Raw genomic sequence first — 17,573 nt, 5'->3', positions numbered from 1 at the left:
AAATGTCCATACTTCTCTAGAATCTTCTCACAAATGCAAGCATTCCTCCTATGTAAGCTTCCACATGGCATTAATATATGCCAAATGGCACTTATGTGGCATGATGACATGGCGAGTCATCATACTCTCCCCCACCTAATGTTGCGACGACCGCGACGCAATGTTGCTGCATAAACTCTCGGATCTTATCTTTGAATTGCCATAAATCTTCATAATGTTCCCATGTGGCCTCCTCCGGTGATTGCCCCTTCCAATGGACGAGGAACATTGAGGTGGCTTTTTGCCCTTGTTTTCGCCTGGCCTGGTAATCAATAATAGCCTCAATCTCCCGGTCGTGCGAGGCGGTGATAGTAATAGGCGCTCGACTTGATTGGCCCCTACTTGGATCATCATTGTCTTCATGATAGGGCTTAAACATGCTGGCATGGAAGACAGGGTAGATCTTAAGATATGATGGCATGTCAAGCTTGTATGAGATCTTGCCTACCTTGGCGACTATCTTAAATGGCCCCTCATACTTACGAATCAGATTCTGATGCATGCCTCGTAGTGCCTTAAACTGTCTTGGATTAAACTTCACCATGACCATGTCCCCAACTCTATAGTCTGTGGGACGCCGCTTACGATCTGTAAACTTCTTCATCTTCTTAGCTGCCTTATCCAAGTAGGACTTAGCAGTGTCAAGCTGCTCCTCCCATCCTTTAGCCATATGATAAGCCCCCAAACTCTTTCCCTCGAACGCGGCTGGTAATGAATGTGGAGTTTGTGGTTCTTGGCCTGTGGCTAGCTCAAATGGTGTCCGTCCCGTGGACTCACTCCGCTGCAAGTTATAAGAGAATTGGGCGATGTCTAGGAGCCTTGACCAATCTTTCTGATGCGCGCTTACATAATGCCTCAAGTAGAATTCTAGTAAGGCATTGACCCGTTCCGTTTGTCCATCTGTCTGTGGGTGGAAACTAGTGGAAAAGTGCAGTTCCGTGCCAAGTATATCGAATAATTCTCTCCAAAAGTTCCCAGTAAAACGGGGGTCTCGATCACTGATAATATGCCTTGGTAAGCCCCAATACTTCACCACATTCTTAAAGAATAGCTTGGCGGCTTCCTTGGCGGTGCAACCTGGTGTGGCGGGCATGAAGGTGGCATATTTGGAAAATCTATCCACGACCACCATAATAGTACCATAACCGTCAGACTTCGGTAGGCAAGTGATAAAGTCCATAGTCACGCTCTCCCATGGACGCTCTGCAACTGGTAGTGGCTCCAAAAGTCCTCCGGGTTTTTGTTGCTCAACCTTGTCCTGTTGACAGACAAGACAAGTCTGCACATAACACTCTATGTCATCTCGCATGCGTGGCCAATAGTAGACTGACTCAACCAAGGCCCTAGTGCGACGTTGGCCTGGATGACCAGCCCACATTGTGTCATGACTCTCCCTTATAATCCGCCGTCTAATGTCTCCAAACTTAGGCACGTAGACCCGCCGACCTGTGGTAAGTAGTAGGCCGTCTTCGACCCAAAAACGTCTTGTATTGCCCTGGTTGGCTAACTCGATAAGTTGTTTGGCTGCTGGATCGTGTTGCATGCCTTCTTTTATAGCCTCACGAATGTCCCATCTTGTTGAAGTGATTGCAGCAAGCTCGGCTTTCCGGCTTAAGGCATCGGCTACAACGTTACCTTTGCTCGGCTTATACTCTAGTACATAATCAAATTCGGCCAAGAAATACTGCCACCGAGCCTGTTTTGGGGTGAGCTTCTTCTGCATCTAAAAGTAGCTAGTAGCTACATTGTCGGTCTTGACCACGAACCTCGACCCAAGCAAATAATGTCGCCATGTACGAAGGCAATGCACAATAGTATTCATCTCCTTCTCTTGCACTGTGTAACGCCGCTCCGTCTCATTTAACTTGCGACTCTCAAATGCTATGGGATGCTTATCCTGCATCAAGACACCCCCAATGGCAAAATCTGAGGCATCTGTATGCACCTCAAATGTCTTGGCAAAGTCACGTAATGCCAAGACTGGCTCCTTTGTTACAGCTGCCTTGAGGTCTTCAAACGCCCTTTGACAATGCTCCGTCCAAACCCATGGCTTGTTCTTCTTTAGCAACTCAGTCAATGGTGCGGCCTTTGCTGAGTAGCCACAGATGAACCGACGATAGTAGTTAACAAGGCCAAGGAAGGATCTCAACTCAGTTACCTTTATAGGTGCCTCCCACTCCTGGATAGCACGTACCTTAGCCTCGTCCATGCGTAGCTCGCCATTGCTAATAACATGGCCTAAGAAGTGCACCTTTGATTGTGCAAACTCGCATTTCTCCCTCTTGATGTATAGCCCGTTCTCCCGCAAGACTTGAAAAACCTTCCTTAAGTGCTTCATGTGCTCTTCCATGGTGTTGCTGTCGATGACTATGTCGTCTAGGTAGACTACCACGAATTGATCAAGGTAGGGATGGAAAATCATATTCATAAGGGTGCAAAATGTGGCAGGTGCATTGGTTAAGCCGAAAGGCATCACCAACCACTCAAAGGCTCCATATCTCGTCACACATGTTGTCTTTGGCTCATCCCCCTCTGCAATGCGAACCTGGTAGTAGCCCTTGCGAAGATCCACCTTGGTAAAATACTTGGCTTGCCCAAGTCTATCGAATAAGTCAGCAATGAGCGGGATTGGGTACTTATTCTTCACCGTGACCTTATTAAGTGCTCGGTAGTCTATGCACAAGCGTAGTGATCCATCCTTCTTCTTCTGGAACAATACTGGTGCGCCGAAAGGTGCCTTTGATGGGCGAATGTGACCAGCATCTAGCAACTCTTTCAATTGTTTCCTAAGCTCCTCTAGCTCGGGCGGTGCCATACGATATGGGGCAAATGCGGGTGGCTTAGCCCCTGGCTCCAACTCAATCTTGTGATCCACCTCTCGCCTAGGCGGCAAGTGTTTAGGCAACTCCTCGGGCATGACATCTTTGTTTTCCTCAAGCAACTTCTCTATGCAAGGTGGTAGTGTCTCTTGAAAACTCTTGTCTTCCTCCAGACTTGCGATGGTTGCCACAAACGTCGGCTCCCCCTTCTTGATCCCCTTTATAACCTGCATAGCTGAGAGTTGTGCTTGGCTCTGTCCGTGTGGCATAGACACTGTAGGTACCATGCAAGCTCCTTCTCGCTCCATAACCAAGAGATGTTGGAGGTAGGGATCGATCAAAGTATGACAATGTCTAAAGAACTCTTGTCCCAATATGATGTCAAAGATATCCATAGCGGTTACGGTAAAGTTTGTCATACCTTTCCAAGTTCCCAATTTGACACCAACTCCATTAGCTACCCCACGAGCATTTTGTACCTCGGCATTCACGGTCTTGACGCGGGAGTTGGTTGGAGCAAGCTTCAATTCTAGTCTTTTTGCGGCAGCCTCAGTCACGAAATTATGAGTTGCTCCAGTATCCACCATTGCACGAGCAGGCTTGTTGTTGATGGTGAGATCCACGTACTGGTTTCCATTCTCGGTAGGTTGGATAGATTGCTTTGTGATAGCACCGCATAATCCGATCATACCTAACTGTGCGGTTCCCGAACTCTCTCCTTGCGGCTGCTCCTTCCGTTCACGGACCATGGCGCTAAGGCTCTTTAGGTCGGGACAATTCCTGAAGCTGTGAGGCCCTCCGCATATGTAACATCCCTTCTTCTCGGCCTGCGCTTTCTTCTCGGCGTACCCCTGACGACCACTCAGCTTTTTGGAATCTTGAGTCTTGTAGTATTGTTGTTGTATCTCCTTGCCTTTGCCACGGTCTCCCCCACCTTTGACATTATTAAACTTTGATTCTTTGACTTTCCCTTTGTCGTGTTTGTCATGCCTGAAATCCATCAATGATTCGGCCTCCACTATGGCTTGGTCTATATTTACGACTTGCCGGCGTTGTAACTCCTGCTTAGCCCAATTTTGCAACCCGTCCATGAAGTGGAACAACAAGTCATCATTGGTCAGGTTGGGGATTTGAAGCATAAGGGTAGTGAATTCCTTGACATAGACACGTATGCTCCCTGTTTGCTTCAACTCCCTAAGTTTGCGCCTTGCCTCGTACAAGACATTGTTTGGAAAGAACTGTCACTTGAACTCGGCTTTGAACTGATCCCACGTGCTAATAGTACATATACCTTTATCCACGTCGGCCATCTTCCTTCTCCACCATAGCATGGCAGTCTCTGAGAGGTACAACACCGTAGTGTTGATCATGGACTCGTCGTCCTTCACTTTGCCGTGCTTGAAGTAGTTCTCCAAGTGCCAAAGGAAGTTTTCCACTTCTTGCGCATCACGGACACCTTTGAACACCGGGGGTTTGGGAGCCTCAATCTTGGCCTCCCTCGTCACCACAACATTGCTAGCTGCCTTGGTCACGCCAGCACTAACATGCTTCTCGAGTGACTCTATCTTTGCCTTCATAGCATCGATAGTACTCAAAGCCTCCATGAGTCTGCACTCTAAGGCAGTGATAGTTTGCCTTAGTTCCATCTCGGTCTGTGTACGTCCCTCCAAGTCATTTCGGATGCTCTCAATCTCTTCAAGAGTGTGCCCCTCAAGAACACTAAGGGTGCCTTCCACCTTTCCCAAGCGTTGGCCAAAGATCTCCACGACGTCCATCCCCGCGTTCATCTTCATCACCCACTCTTTACCGAGCGAGACGTCCTCAGGCAGGACCTCCACTTCATCCTCGCTCGCCTCAGTGGCAGATGGTTCTTAGGATGTAAGCCCTTCGTTTGACGCAACCTCAGGTGGCACCTCCTGGCCCTTGTTGGTGGCATTTCTCTTTTTGTTACGGCCGCTCTTGCCAGCAGCATCCTGGATGACGTTGGCTTGAGTGTTGGCAGCGTTAATTTCTCCGTCGTTCGCCATTCCCTTAGTCGCAACCTTTGCTCTGATACCACGTTGTCACGTCCTTAGTAATTAACTAAGTACACGTGCGGCACTTGACAATTTGCTCGCGTTCTTGTTATGCCAAGTTAGCCTTACTACACTCAAGATCGCTAAGAGAATGGTAGAAAGAACACAAGAGAATTGTTAATGGAAGCTTTATATTAGAGAGAACTTGAATTGTTTGCTTGATGAATTACAAATAAATGGCCTCCTTTATATACTAGTCTCCTAGGGGCTAGTGTGCAAATATTAATTGTTACACAAGTCCTTAATATTTACAAGATAAGGGCTTTCTCTAGAATTCTCTACAAGCCTAGAAGATTCCAAGGACTTTCCTAGCAAATCCATAAACATCTAGGATCTTCCAAAGGAAATGTCCATACTTTTCTAGAATCTTCTCACAAATACAAGCATTCCTCCTATGTAAGCTTCCACATGGCATTAATATATGCCAAATGACACTTATGTGGCATGATGACATGGCGAGTCATCACAACTTCCTGCAAATCCTACCCTTGCCCAAATCAAAACTCATTCAGATGAGAAAACCAAAAAATATAAAGCCAAAACTATAATTCAAAATTCAATTGCAGATTCAATTTCTCTAAAATCATTGCATGTGAGACAGCAAAAGAAGCTTGGGAAATACTCAAACAGGAGTATCAGGGAAGTGAACGAGACAGACAAAATCAGATTTTAAATTTGAAAAGAGATTTTGAATCTCTTAGAATGCAAGATGATGAGACCATCGCTAAGTATTCTGACTGAATTTCTTTAATTGTCAATAAAATCAAGTTACTTGGCGAGGATTTCAAAGATGACAGGATAGTTGAAAAAATTCTTGTGACAATTTCCGAGAGATTTGAATCCAAAATTTCCTCTCTGGAAGAATCTAAAGATCTCTCTACCATCTCTGTTGCAGAATTAATAAGTGCTCTTCAAGCTCAAGAGCAAAGAATGGCCTTCAGACAAGACAAAGTTACTGAGGGTATTTTTTATGCGAAACACCAAAAAGAAAAAGTCGATTATCCTTATTGCAAATATTGTAAAAAGAAAACACACTTAGAAAAATTTTGTTGGTGGAGACCTAATGCATTTACAAAAGTGTGCAAGTTCGAAGATGCTTATCCACAAGCACTAATAGCAGAAGAAGGAATTGAGGATGACCTTCTTTAGACTACAGCAACAGAAGCAAGGAGGAGTGTTGGATTTTGCATCTGTTACTGCTACTGTTTTCTAGAATAATTAGTTGTTTAGTTTTAGGAGGAGTCTGCTAGATGATTCAGAATTTTAATTATAGTAAGAGTTTAGTAATTTAGTTGTAGGAGGAGTCTACTACTTTATTTATTTGACTATTTAAAGCCCTATGATTAATAAAATTTTAGAGACAGTTTTTCAATCCTATTTTCAACCTTCTTGCTGCTTGCATATTTTTTCTAAAATCCATAACAAAATATACCTTGCTATTATGGGTCCTCTGCAACAACAATCTTAAGAAATGATTAACTTATTTACTACTATTAGAGATGATTCTCATCTACGAGTTACTATAGTTTCTTAATTTTTTTGGGGTCGACCAATCAACAAATTAAGCTCAATCCCGAACCAGTTGGTGTTGGTCTTAAATATTCTCTAACATTTAATTTGCTTTATTTTCAATAGATAGACGATTTATCATAATTTGACCGTCAACCTACTGCAATACAGGTTTGAGATCGGCTATACTAGTGAATACACAAACAACCGTTCTTAGGGTTGATATTTAGAGATTAGTAAATACTTATTCTGTCCAGAAAATTTGAACTAATAATCATAAATTCAGGATATTAATGTCCAGAAAAATTGAACCAAAAAACAGAAATTCAGGTCACATTGGCTAATTCCTAAATAATAGCCCTTTAGAGTGACTATCTGGTGTCATTTCTACGAACTCACCTATAAAGAGTTAGCTTTTCTATGTCATCTAAGCCCTTTTGCATTATATTATCAGTGGGCTTTACAATCAACTGGAGCTGGATAAGGATCTAAAATAGGGGTGTACAAACCGAATCGAAAAACCGTACTAAATCAAAAAGTCGAACCAAACCGATTAAAAATCCGACTAGGTTTGGTTTGATTTGGTATTGAGTAAAAAAACTCGAACCAAACAGACATATAAATATATAATTTTTATGTATACTTTTAAGATTTTATGTAGAATTTTCTTTAAAAAATATCTAGAAATATTTGGGATTCTCTTATGGAATATAATATTTAATAGAATATTGTCACACCCCTTTTTTTTTACCCCAAAAGATATGTATTATGGATTGTTGGGTTAAAAGAGTTTTTTTCATTTGAAGTGACAAATTTGAGTAGAGATTATTTTATTTACAGAGTCGCCACTTGGAATTGATTTTTCGGTGTTCCAAGTCACATTTTATTTGAATCCTTAGTCAAAGGAAGGTTTGGCTCTATTATTATTGGTCTGCGAAAACAAAGTTCTGGTAAGGAATTGCATTGACCGGGAAGAAGGTGTAAGGCATTCTGCGAGTCTCGTGGTTCTAGCACGGTCGCTTTATTGACTACATTTGGCTTATATTATTTTTGGATAAACTGTGTTTTATTGGTTCTCATGTTTTATCTATGTCCGCTTTTATTGCTTGATTATTTAAAGATGTTATGAATAAAATAAGATGCCGTGACCACACTACGCAAGCGAATGCGTGATCGAGACAAAAATTATTAATTTTGTCGTAATAGCGCTACGCACGCGAATCCGCAGTCATGACAAGGATTATTAGTACATTATTACTTTTGGAAAAAATACTACGTTTGAGAAAATTAATTTTGAAATTTATGAAAAGTTAACTATCGCGCTACGCAAGCGATTCCGCGATTATAGCAAGGTGTAAATTAAATTAAAAATTAATTAATGCTATATTGGATATAGTATGAGATTGTTGTATTAATTTATTGAATGTTAAACATCACGCTACGCAAGCGAATCCGTGAAAAAGTTAAAGCGCGCCTACTAATTGCCTAGCATTTAAATAATTAATAAAGGTGATTAAGTTATTAAACTATTTATTGAGAAGAAAAGGATATGATATTAAAAATGTTTAACTAAAATGAAATTAAACTTAGACTAACACAATCTCTCTCCCTTTTTTTTTTTTTTTTGGTTTTCATGTCATCAGACCACTTTATTAGTGCTTATGGGTTGTTGTACTTGATTTATTTGGCCCATAAGTATTTTAATTATTTGCCCCGTTATCTATTATAGGCCCAAGACCCCCCACGTTATGAACCAATTTCTGCCGTGACCCATTCTTCTCTTTTTTTTAAACCCACTTTCATTCTCAAGTTAATATCCAATTCTAAACTGCTATTCCGTATAAAAACTTGTTGCTCATCATTATCTTTGCCCTTTTATATGCTTAAACAACTATTTTTTTTTAAGGGTAACTAATAATTCTTCTCATCCATACTAACACATGGCAGTAGTTAAACTACAAGCTCATTAGCAACATAAGCACCTTAAATATTTAGTCGAATCTCAAAATAAAATTACCGCCGCAACTAAACGTAAAATCTGCAAAGCAATAATACTTTTAACGCTAAAGAGAAGAAAACTCAAATATCATGGAGATATTCTGTTGACTATGACATTTGAAGCTACGAGTCATTCCCAGATATTTAATACAGGAACCTTGAAAGTAAATCACAAAAGAAAAATCCCAAACGAAACAAACATGGTTAAAAATGAGGCCTTTATCTTTTTCTTAACTAAGTAAACTTAACAGAATGCAATTTCAAAAGAATTGATAATTTAACTAATTTCTAACAAATTTATATGATGATAACACTAATACAACATTCATTTTGAAACAAAATCAGATCTAACATGTTTCATCAACCAAACCGGGATCAAATCCTTCTTATTATCATCAAGAATCTGCAATATAAGAATTTGAAAGTTATCTGGCTTGTAGAATAATAAGATACAGCAGTGCAAACAACAGAAATTTAGCAGCAAATACAGTAGAAACAGCAACAACTCGAGTGTTAAGACAACCCAGAAAATTCAACAAAGATACTTGAAACTAGTAGCTATCAACTTCACAAATTGCCTAAGGATCTTTCTATTTTTCTCAAAATTTTTGCACTGTGAAAGACACTCACAAAGCTCAGAATTTTCAGCTCACTCTTTTATGTTCAGCTGCCCTCTTTTTACTCTCAAAGTTGTGTTTGTCTTAGTGTGTAAAAATGTCCAGCATATGTATGATAGAGTGTGTGTTAAAATGTGGATAGAGGAGCGTAGGAAATAAAAGCACCTTTTGGACAGATTATTGTTCACTAAAAATCTGTCCAAAAGGACTAATTTTTGTGTGCCAAAACAGTTCTCTTTTTACCAAAAATATGACACAAAGCAAAGTAGTTGTACTCCAAGCATACTTCAAATAGTAAAAGCAAACTAACATGTACCTATTTCATAATTAACATATCTAACTTTCAGCTTTACACCAAATCAGTACCACTCTATTTGATTCAAACCAAAAACAAGAAGCAAGTAACTAGAACTCAACTAAATACCACAAACATATAACTAAACCTTAAACTAAGCTATTAATCAATCAAGAGAAATCAGATCCTAACAAAATTAAGGCCAAGCTAAATGCTTATTAAACAGTGAAGCAATTAGAAAACTAACTAATCAAAGACGAAATTAGAAATACTAAACATGAATTAGTCAGAACTTAAACCAAACAAACTACAATCAAACACAAAGGGAAAAATAGAAATAAAATTGCTAGAAGCCTTCAATCTGATTTAGACAACTAATTATACTATCCGAAAATGACTTAAACAAACAAACAACTAAACCGACAAATAGTTATGCTGAAATGCTGAAATTTTAGTTAATTAGCACGACGAGCTAAACATGAAATAATAGAAACTACATTTGAAGTTTACAAACTTGAATCTATAACTAATTTCAACACCACTAGCAGAAATTATGAGATAAGAATCTGATTGAAACAATGAACTAAATGAACGAACAACATAATAATTCAAAATCAACAAACGACGACTAATATCACTAATTAAGAAAAAAAAACAGAGCTTAATCTAAACAAACAAAAAATAATCTAAAAATCAGTCAACAAAGAAAAACATAAAATCGATGAACAAGGGATTAGGATTTTACCCAACAAAGGAATTTGATAGCGATTCGAGCAGCGAGACGATGCCGAGAACCTCGAGTAGCGGCTAGCCGACCATGGAACACTTGTTTCATTTCGGTAGATACCAAATTCAATGAGTTCGATGTTATGTGATGACCTCCACAACACACCTCTATAGGAGATATAATACAGTCGTATGCAATAGTAATTACCCAACTATGAGTCGGGTTCGAATCCACTGGGAGTTATGAGGGGTGTTAGGAGTATATATTTGAAGCAAGCAAATGAGTTATCTAAGATTGCACTTCCACAACAAGATTTTATTTTCTATTTCTACCGTTACTCTAATGAATGCAAGCTAAAGAAAATAGATTATAGATAAATATTTTTGAGGTTTTTCCAATTGGATTAAAGGCCTAGGGCTATGACTATAACCTAGGTGTTTGCCTAATGGGATAAAGATGTTTATATTTTTTTTTTGATTGGGATGTATTATAGCTCTCAACTCCACGTTACCCATTCAATACCTCTCGGTCAGAGAGTGATTTTACCCAATTTGACTTTCTCAAGTCCAAATGGATATCAACCAAACAGTTGATAAGAGCTCAAGTCGGGTTATTACTATCCCTAGTTTGAACTCTTTAATTAGGTTATTCAATCTCTCAATTAATCCAATTCCTTATTAGCTAAGTTATCCTAGACTAGGTCCCTCTTTCTCAAGTAGAGACTAAATCCAATATGCATGAATCAATGTTTGAAACCATTAATTCTAAAATTGAAGCATGAACTAAGCTAAATAATCAACACCCAATCATAAATAATCATAAAATTAATCACCCATAAGGGCCACACTAGGGTTGGGTCACAACCCTAGTAAAAATCTAGCTACTCATAATGGGATTTGAAGAAAATAAAGATAAAAAGCTACTTAAACTCATAATGGAAGATTAAAATGATGAAATCTAATGTTAAAATACTCAAATAAGCTAAAACTTCCTAAAATAGCAAATAGAAAGGCTACAACAGCTTTGTATGTTCAAACTTAACCTAATTTTATGAAACTCGTCTATTTATACAGTGCCAAAAATCGTGGACAAAAATGCCCCTCGGGAGGTTCTGCGGCCGCACTATTCCATGTGCGGTCCGCAAATTTCTTCAGTTGGCAGGAAGAAGGTATCCGCGGATGCATATTTCTGGACTGCGACCGTGAGGCAAATTTCTACGGCCGCACAATTCTTGTGCGGTCCGCACTTCACAAAGGCTTCAGGACTTGGGCTTCTTGTATATTCTATGAACTTTGCATCTTTGTCAGTATAAGCCTGGTTTTGTGGCTGCACAATACATGTGCGGACATCGCTGAAAGATTTGATGAATTTTTCTTCTTGGTTTGCGGCCACAGATGGAATTCTGCCGTCCGCAATCTCTTCTGCAGCCGCAAAATTCCTTCCGCGGACCCCACATTTGTGCTTCTATGACCTTTATTGCCTTGTATTTCGGAACACTCCTTTTTGAGTCGGATTTCATCTTGATAGACCAAACTTCCAGCATTCCCGCAATTTGCACAATTTCATTAGTTTCGGGAACACAATTCAATGCTTTCGGACTAAAGCAGAAGTTAAAAGGTACTAACAAGCAGTCAAAATTCTCACTTTTCAACTCCCCCAAACTTAGGTCTTTGCTTGTACTCAAGCAAATAAATTAGTTCCCACCTCAGCGAGTCAAAGGTGAGCCATCCACACATCAGTTGGGACCAACAATTATCCACACTACTCATATATTATCAACAAGACGACAAGTTAAATATTCATGCACATATAGTTCTAATGTGACATTTAAGCTTTAAGCATTGACTTTACTCATCAAGGACTCTTGCTCTATCATGTAGGTCATGGTGGAGTCCAAACTCTTCCTTATCTACTTTCCATTTGCCTAACTCACTTAAGAAATTTAGCACTCAATCTAAAGATTTATGAAAGGTTCATTCATCTCTCTCAAGAGAATGTCACAAGTACGACTTCAAGTACCATAGGCTTGCCCCTCATGTAGATCGCCACTAATGTAAGCTCACCCGATTTGAAATCAAGTAGGACTTCTTTCGGAATGTAATGAAGACTTTTGGGTTAGGGTAGGATACCGTATGGGTAAGTGGTTACACCTTTCCTTAAGCACTCCATCTTTCATTTCTCGGCTCACACTTTGCCAATTCTTAGAGGCATTTTCTTTTCATTGGGGACTAGAGAGACTTAGCATCACTCTTTCTTGATCATTTCATTATTTTTCTCCCTTTTTGATTTCTCCATGTTTGGAATCATTACCTCTTTTTGAATCCCTTCAACCCTTTCACTTATTCACTTTTTTGCATCTTTCTTTTTGTTCTTTTCTTTTCTTGCATTTTCTTCTCATAGAGATCATTTCTTTTCTCGTTTTGTGCCTTGATACTTTTTTCAAGTTCCTCATCTCTCCCCTAAACTTACATTTTAAGCCATTTGTTTCACAAGAGTGTTAAGAAAATCTCAAGTGCCAAGAGAGGGTCACGACCAAATAGGTAAAAGCTTGTAACATGGTTATCAAATGAGAAAGGCTAGAGGCTCAAAGGGGTTGACTAGTGATAATGACATTGGTTGGCAATAGAAAACTCAAATGGGCCAAGGAGCGCCTATAATCACTTCTCAAACCAAGCAAAACTTAGGATTTTGCCTTGAAACACATTCGGAGCAAGTTCTAGACCCTTCGCATGGATACTTGGAGTAGCAACAATTCATCTCACCCCTCACACAATAGAATTGTAAAAGAGGGCATAGTCGAGGGCCCACAATGACCACATTTAAGTTTAAAGATCACTATGGTCCAATTAAACCATTCGATGATTGCCAAAGTCAACACAAGAGTCACAAAGTCACTAACTAGAGCTATTTCTTTCAAAAACCTTGTTTCAAACCCTAAGCACGCAGTTAAGTGTGTTGGTGCCAATTGGATCATGGTTGACTTTTTGAGCATGGCTTAGTTAGGTCTTTTTATTCAATACTACTACTATTGTTACCTAAACACAAATAAACTGACTCATTTCTTTAAGAAGGTTGTCACGCCATCTATCGTTTGGACGAGTCATCCGGTTCACACAACTACCTTTAGAAAGAACCGTGGCATTAAGAAAACCAAAGACTTATTATCTACTAAAGCATAAAAAAACTACTAAATCAAACAAAGAAGCTACTTAATCAAAAAAAGAACTAATAAAGAAACAAAAACAAAGAAGCTAATAAGCAAAAACTACTGAAGATAGAATGAATATACATAATGAGAGAAAGAGAGAGAATATATATACATAATAAGAAAACAAAGACTAATATCAAGTTATTACAGGACAAATGTCTCAGAATGTATCAAATATAATAAATAAACTCCACCCCCCGAATAAAGATAAGCATTATCCCCAACGCTTAACAAAATAAGAGTAAAATAGGGGAAAGAGTGAAGAAAACTCCCTATGGCTCCTTGGACATCTCTGTGTCCCCAACAATGTCATCGCCCTCAGGCTCAACCAACTGAATCTCATCATCCTCAACTCTGGGTGTGGCTGGGTTGGCGAACATCTAACACACTACCTCAGTAGTGTTGGTAGCAAGGTCTGGCTCTTCAGACTGTCCAACTGGTGCCACCGGTGCAGATGGTGTTGTAGGGTCTAGGACAAAATGCTCTGGGTCAAGCAGCATGTTAAATGGGAGATCTACGGCTGTAGCAAGCCTGGTCATCTGTCTCCGGAGCTTGTCCACTGACTTCTTGCTGGCCTGGGACATTTTTATCTTCTTTACTTCTTTTCCCAGCTCTTCGATCACTGACCCGTGCTGTACCAAGGTAGCCATGATAATGTTCTGGTTCTCTAGGAGCTTCTTCAATGTCTCTTTAATTTGTCGGGGGAAACTGAGGTGCCTGAACAGAAGATTGCGCTATAATAGTACTGGATAAGTCAGATAGCTTTGCAGTGGCTGTCTGCATCCAGTTGTTGAGGCTCGCCAATGTCTGGGAGATTCGTAGCACAAAAAGTGTGACAATAGGCATAAACACTAGCTTCAAAGCCGAGGTGGGAGCTGTGGCAGGAGCTATAGTAGGGGATGTGGAGGAGGGCGGAGGCATAGCTACGGCACTGGAGGAAGGCTCGGCTGAAGTGGATGGAACATCAATTGCCTCAGCTACCATAGCTGGCTCATCAGACTGACCCGCGGTGGTAGGAGGCTGAACTTTCTTGTTTGGATTGTTCGTATCCATCGGTGAATACCAAGTAAAAAGCTTCTTCGGCCTAACCTTTGTGTCATAATCCCTCGGCTCTACCCTTGCATCTGTGAGATATTCTGTAATAGTGTTGGGATACCGGTAGGACGAGTCATCTTGCCGAGCAATCACTGAGATATTGACCAACATCACGTCACCCACATTGATAGGGTACCCGGCCATAATAGAAGCAACCAGAACTGCCAGAGGAATCGAAAGGTAAGTCTCATTCTGGCTCGGGTCCAGTCTGCTGCAGATAAAGGTTTGCCACCCCTTCACCTCGAAACTCAGAGTGCTCCGGTGGATTGGGACCCCAATGACAATCCATGATGGTGGTGGCCCTGGTGCTGCTAGAATCTCTGCTAACCAAGGTCGGGTTGCGTCTCCCAATGCATACTTCTCCAAATATTTCTTTGGCTCAGCATCTTCGAAGCCCAAGTACGTGTTGAGTGTATGCTGATCAAATCTCACTTTTATGTTACTCACTTTAGTCATTTTTGTCCCTTTTTTGATGTGATCCACATTTGCATAGAATTCACGGACCATGTACTCTTTGGTATCCACTACACTTTGAGTGAACCACATCCACCCCTTGCGTTCCCTGAACTGTCTCAACACTGTTGGGTTGTACCTCTCCAAGTATTTCATTAGAAACTGTCGCTCAAGGTTTAGCGACCTCACTGGCCACCATGTAAGAAAGTTGGTGAAGGAAGTCAAGCTAACAAATCGGTCCTCCTAAACTTCTTTCTTCTTCGACCTTTCAAGGCCGACAGCTGTAGCATCTCCCCCTATGCCATCATCGGGGATATCTTGAACTGATGTATCCAGTGCCTCAGGGACTGGTGTAGCCGATGGATTAGAAGCCTGACTAGCACTTTCCGAATCCTCGGAAGTGCTATAAGATGAGGACATCTCATTCCTAAGTTGGTATCTCCCTTGCAGCCTTGACTGTACGGCCGACTGCTCATGAATAAAGGGTGAGTTTCCCTCCGATGCTTCCCTAGACGGGATATATGAGCTCATATCGAAGAGATCTGCACCTCTCCCTCTGCCAGCTGTAGTTTCCTTTGTAATTGTCTTTTGTTGGCTAAGGGGTAAGGCACTCTTGCCTTGACCCCGAGCAGGTTCACCTCTCTCTTTAGATATGTCGCCACGTCCTCTAGATCGAACCATTGTCTGCGTCAAACAAAAGTAATTGTTAGTTGCAATTCAATGTTCAGTCAAACACAGGAGATATGCAAGTAAGCTATAAACCAGAAGACACAGTAAGGATGCACAGTCAAAGCAAGCTTGCAGGAAACCAGATTTGCGGGCTGCACAATTTTCTTGCGGCCGCAGATGATGACTTGCGGACCGCACAGTTTTGTTTTACGGTCGCAAAAGTCGAGTGCGGTCCGCACAATTCCACTTGCGGCCGCACTTATGAGACCTAACAAATGCCAACTCTCTGATGACAAAGAATTGGCTGATGTGCGGCCGCAACATGTTTTCTGCGGTTCGTACAATTAAACTTAGGACCGCACATTGGACTCACAAAGTAGGGACTCTCTGATGACAGTGAAAGTGCATTTCTGCGGCCGCAATGGGAATTCTACGGTCTACACATTTTACTTTGCGGCCGCAGATCCCCTTTTCACTAATGGTGCCCTAAAATCAATTTTTGCGGACGCACAATTTCAGGTGCGGCCGCAGAATTCAAAAATTATGAACAATTTAGTTGTTTTATTCTAGGTTTTTCAATTTCGTGCACAATTTGACATGGCAACATCATAGAAGCATGAAAATGTGTTAACCCAGTCCCCATAGAGCATGTGTTATTTAACCCATTACATATTTACCCTCACATGGATACACAATTAAATTCTAATGACAAACGGCCTAAAAATAACTAAAACTCTACAAATTAAAAGAAAAAGATTAACAAGAAATTGAAGCATACTAGATGAATGAGTGTAATGAGTGACTGATCAAGGATGTTGTGTGTGTGGATAGATGAAATCACCAAGAAATTTCAAGAGGGCACTATTTCTATGCTCAGAAAGGGAAAAAACGTAACAAATGCCGTTGTTCATCTATTTATACGAGTTGGTTGGCTAAGGGAAAGAGGAGCGAGTGCGACCGTACAATTTCATGTGCGGTCCGCACTCTGTTACCTAGTGACCTTTACTCAGCATCTCATCTGCGTCGCACATCGATCTTTTCTCTGGCAGACTAAACTTAAGAGAGTCGACATTTTCAACCTTTCATTTGTGTGGTCTGCAAGATAATTGTGCACCCGTATTGCACTTTTGCTGCAACAACCATAAATGTGCGGTCCGCATAAATTAACTGCAGTCTGCAATTCTTGCAACACTTAGCCAGATTTCTGTCCACAATTCCTGTAAGTCACACTCAACCCTGTAGCATACTTCAATTCAAGTTAGCACAAAAATAACACCTAACTACAAAAGAAAAAAGGAAAAGAAACATGGGTTGCCTCCCAAAAAGCGCCCGAGTTGTAGGGGAGTTGCTGCCCGCTTTTCCTTAAGCCATACGACTAGCCAAATACGATGGTACGATATTATATGTTAACGATAATATCATTTCACTTGTTGTAGATGCAAGGAGTTGTGTTGAGCTTAGTTGAGTAATAAGGAAGAGATCATACATGTATGTTAAGGTTATCCCTTCTTTCATGTTGGTATGATCCATATGATACAATGAAATGAGAAAGCACGCCACTTTCACGAATGATTCTATTCCTAGATGTACTAAGGTTATCTATGTTTTTGATTCCCCATATGTCCTACTATCATATCATCTATTCATGGGTCTCATGACATTCCGAGAGATCTTATTGACTTATTTCATTATGCACTGTATTCATTTATACATGTATATTGACTCATGACCAGATGGCATTATATACGCGTATAGTATATGTATATGGGGTATGGGGGAAAGGTTATGGCGTTATATATACACCACCACCTGATTAGCTGGTATACATTTATGATTTCGCCCACAGAGGCTGAGATGATATGATGGGATGCCTTCAGGGGCTTGATGATGTTATGTACGCATATACCTATGCATGATATGACATTTATACGCATGACATTATAAATATTTTCATGATTCACAGAGCTATTTAGACTTACAGGTTGAGTTCTTTACTCCATGTTTCTTTCATGCCTTTTAGATATTGATTTTTATGCCTTACATACTCGGTACATTATTCATACTAACGC

Source organism: Nicotiana tomentosiformis, chromosome 7 (assembly GCF_000390325.3).
Source record: "Nicotiana tomentosiformis chromosome 7, ASM39032v3, whole genome shotgun sequence".
In the NCBI taxonomy this organism is placed as follows: domain Eukaryota; kingdom Viridiplantae; phylum Streptophyta; class Magnoliopsida; order Solanales; family Solanaceae; genus Nicotiana; species Nicotiana tomentosiformis.
Note: the sequence above shows the minus strand (reverse complement) of the source record.